This window comes from Saccostrea cucullata, unplaced genomic scaffold (assembly GCF_032062105.1).
Source record: "Saccostrea cucullata isolate Sc308-1 unplaced genomic scaffold, CSIRO_AGI_Scuc_v1 ctg22172, whole genome shotgun sequence".
Taxonomy (NCBI): domain Eukaryota; kingdom Metazoa; phylum Mollusca; class Bivalvia; order Ostreida; family Ostreidae; genus Saccostrea; species Saccostrea cuccullata.
In genome coordinates, this window is record NW_026936091.1 from 2403 (window position 1) to 6785 (window position 4383).

Sequence of the window (4383 nt, forward strand, 5' to 3'; positions counted from 1 at the left end):
CTTACTTCCACTATCACAGATCATTTCATTATAGGTAACCACACTGGTTTATGTTTGCCCTTGCAGTGGGTACTCTAAAAGTGAATGTTGTACTTAAAATTGCTCACAACTATTGCATGCTCAGATATTTCCTCTTTTTGTGGAAATTTACTCAATATTTAAAACAAATATTTCTCAATTAAAATTCTGTGAGCACAAAAGTCGGGAACAATTTTCAATTCATCATTCATCTCTAACAAAATAACATCGGAGAGTAGGAGGTCAACATCAAAAAAGATAAAAAAAAAAAATACAGATTTTTCATAATATCAAGGAAAGCAGACGATGAAATTCTATCCCCACTCAACAACAAGATTTTTTAAAACAACATATTCAGGTCCAGTCCAAAGACTATTTCTACCTACGTAGCTATTAATAGCTACCTAGGTATTTAAAGCTACCAAAAGTAGCTATTTTTACCTACTTTATATAATTTCTGCATTTTGCGACCAAAAGACCAAACGGCGCAACATGGTGAATACCATATTTTTTGATACGGTCACACTAATGATGAATACGACAAAATTTTGGCCAAAAAATGATAACTTCCTGAATCGGCAATTTTACATTAGTTTCTATGCAAAATTGATAAGATACAAAGTTTTCATTTTTTGGCCAAATTTTTGTCTTATTCATCATCAGTGTGACTGTATCAAGAAATTGTGTGCCCACCATGTTGCGCCGTACCTGCATTTGGCCACAAAATGCAAGTAAAGCAGAAAGTAGGTAAAAATAGCTACTTTGGGTAGCTTTAAATACCTAGGTAGCTATTAATACCTACGTAGGTAGAAATAGTCTTTGGACTGGACCTGATATTTTAACAAGTAACAGACGCTTGGAGTAAGCATGGATTAACAGCTTGTACATACTTCATACTATATAGTTGATGAACTGTAAAAACATAAACAACAAAATTATCAACAGCTGAATCTAACTATACATATTATAGTAGATACACAGATAGAGTTGGGTGAAACTAAAATATAGTTGCTGGGACATTTTCTCAATATTTACATGAATTTTCTTTTCCATGTTCAATTGTTGAGGATATGAAAGTTTGATAATAAATTAGCACAAACCCAGCGGTGTCTAGAAAGGTTTGAGGAAATTTATTGTCCTGGAGTTAATGAAATTTTACTCTGGGGAACTTGGGTAGCTAGAAACAGAGCCGTCAGTAAGGGAACCGTCACGCTTCCTTGCCTGTGTAATGATACTGCATCGAGCCCCAAGAAGATCGCACTGCTGCTTATAAAATTCCTTCTCGCGGGTCAGCAAGCTGAGCTGCCTCTGTAGTTGCTGCACTTGTTGCTCTAAAGATTTATTAGTTTTCTCCAATACACTGCGCTGCTGCATTCTTTTTGATCTGCAGTTTTGCGCGTAGCCTCGATTTTTTAATGTCCTGCGTTTTTGTTTGAGTTTCTGCACTTCCTCCTTTGTCATTCCCTGCAATCGACGATTAAGCTCTCGCACGGGGAGCATCACCAATTCGTCATCCTCCAAAGGCTCGAATTTTTTGTTAATGTTGTTCCTTTTCGGTGCTTTAAGGCCAGTCTTTATTTTCACGGCCACTTTGTCTTGGACCGCCATATTGGACGACACAGAACTGAAATTGCTGTCGGTGCTTGCATTGCTGAGAGAGCGTTTAAATTTTGCATTTTCTTCCTGAACTTGTATGGGTGGTGTGCTCTGCAACTCTCCCTTGCCTGCCTCAGCCCCCGACACCAAATACTTGCTGAAATTTTTCACAAACTCGGGACTGGATGATATGAGCATGTCCACATCGCTGTCGTTACTAGAACTGTCGTCAGAGCCGGCGACGAACCCTGTAACACTCTGGGTCAGCCAACTTATATCCTCCATCAATTGTTCATTCTCGGTCGGACTGGGGGGCACACTCTCTGCGTAACTTGGCGACGGTGGAACACTGTGCCCAGTCGGGGCAGGTGCGGTCGGCCTGGCAATCTTCACTGGGGCTGGGACGGGACATTTACCGCCGACCCACAACAATCAGCGAATTTATTTGTCTCCTTTTTTATTGCTGAAGGATCAAGTAATTGATCAAGATCAAAATCGGAAATGTAGTCGTTAGCTAAATGTTGGTCGGCCTCCATATTGGAAATCAGCTGGCCGGCTCCTCGTGTAGGCTCGGCTCGATCTTTGCGGAACTAGGTCACCGATCACAAGCTAAATTCAGCTAGAAAATGGTTGTGTTTCGCAGTATTTTCCCGGTCGTTTGATAATATAGATATTCAAGTTTCGGATTGTTTATAACAAACAGGCACACGTATCTCTGTTTCGTTCCGCTCAGAGAAAAATCGACGGTGGTCCAAGGGCACAACCACCATACGACCTGACTGACGGAAAGAGCGAGCAACAACGAGGCCGCGGGGGAATCCCTTCTCTTTATATACTAATGTGATGTAACTCCTATATTTAGAAACCCTGCAAGCTCTCGACCAATAAATGCAGAGAGTCAGCTTTATATTTAGTTCGACATGACATCACATTGCCGGGAAGTTTCCATCATAGTCACTGATGTGTTTGACAGATCTGTCAAAATAATGTTGAGATTGAACGTTTCTATGTATTGATCTAACGAAGTGGTGCAATATGAGCAAGCCAAAACTTGAAATATTAAAAACTTTAATTAGACTAGGCCTAAAAAGCTGTAATATTAGATCTAGTCCTATCACATATTTCAAATATATAAAGCCCCACTGTGAGCACTAGCCTAGCATTAAAATCAGGACTGGAGTGTGTACATGTTAAAGGGAGGGGGGGGTTACATTTACAGGCTAAATATTGCAACACATGAATGACATTCCAATTCTTAGTAAACAAAACAAAACATTATGATAAAATAATGTATAGTATAAGCAAATTAAAATACCCATTAAAAAGCAGTGCAGATGGGACCACCATATTTCATTCCAAAAAGCAAAGGGGAGCTGTATCATTGGGGGGGGGGGGGGGGGGTTATAGTGAAGACCAGATTTTTTTTTTATTTCAAGATTTTCGGCAACAACTTTTTTGTTCTTCGCTGAATAAAAAGACTTACAAAAAAAACCTTGAATCTTATTCGAGGAGGGGGAATGGGGTAGATCTAACGATGCAGGCAAGGACATACATGCTTTATAATATCCCATCAATTAATTAAAGACAAATTATTTATTTGAAAACATTCCCCTGCATGTACAGATTATTTATTTCCAAATTCTGCAACCCTCTTCTTCATTCAGAATACAATGTTTGAGTTGACGAAGTGGTTTAAGTTTTTACCATTATGTAAAAATTATATACATTAGTTGTCTTTAACAAAATGTAACTTAAATCTTATCAGGATGAACTACTTTGCATTTAAAATTTTAATTTCATATTTCAACACAAGAAGAGAAGTACGGGACTGGCGGATCACATTTCATTGCTATTTACATTAATTAATTAAATTAACAAAACCGTTTCGTCAAGCATGATTTTTCTTTTTGAAAATTAGGTCAAACATCAAGGTCAAGGGTCACAAATCATAGCATGCTCGGAAGTATTTTCATGTCAAATATGAAAGCCCCATCTCTTCTCTATCAGAAGTTATAAAGAAAAAAAAAATTTTTTTTTTGAAAAGTAGGTCTAACGCAATTTAAAGGTCAAGGTAACGGGTCAAATATCATAGTGTATTTTGAAAGGCCTTGTCACAGGTAATAAACATGTGAAAGATGAAAGCCCATAAACTTATCATCCAAAAGTTGTGATCAAGGTTAAGGTTTTTTAAAAAGTAGGTCAAACTTCAAGGTCACGGGGTAAAAAATAATAGTGTATTTAGAAAGGTATTGTCATAGGTAATACACAAGTTTAGTATGAAAGCCCTATAAGTTTTGGCCAATTTAAAGTAATGTTTATATTTTTGAAAATTGGGCAAACTCCAAAGTCAAGGTAATAGGATCAAAAATCATACGGCATTTAGAAAGGTCTTGTCACAGATAATACACTTATGTAAAATGAAAGTCGTATTCCTTCTCATTCAAACGATACGTCCAAGGTCACCGTATACAACGGGTAACACGGGGAGTCGTTTTCAACGTATGGGGGAGTAGATTTTCAGCGCTTCGGAGTCGGAAGAGATGTTGGTCACGTCTTTTTTCGGTATTTATAAGAGGTATTTACAAAAACAAATATCCCACGGAAGATGGCAATAGTTAAGCTTTATTTTGGTCATTTTGCGCTGTCATATACGTCTAGTTTTCTCAAACACTTCGATCTACGGCTTGCGTAGGGGTCTCACAGTTAAAAAAGCGAGAGAAAACGTTTATCTTTTAAATGTAACAACTTAAACTTGACTAGACTTTGTAA

At 37.8% G+C, this 4383-nt stretch overlaps 1 pseudogene; it reads right to left on the reverse strand.

The window, feature by feature from the left end:
• Positions 1-857: 857 nt before the first annotated feature.
• On the reverse strand, positions 858-2428 carry LOC134244731 (transcription factor Maf-like; annotated as a pseudogene).
• Positions 2429-4383: the final 1955 nt, after the last annotated feature.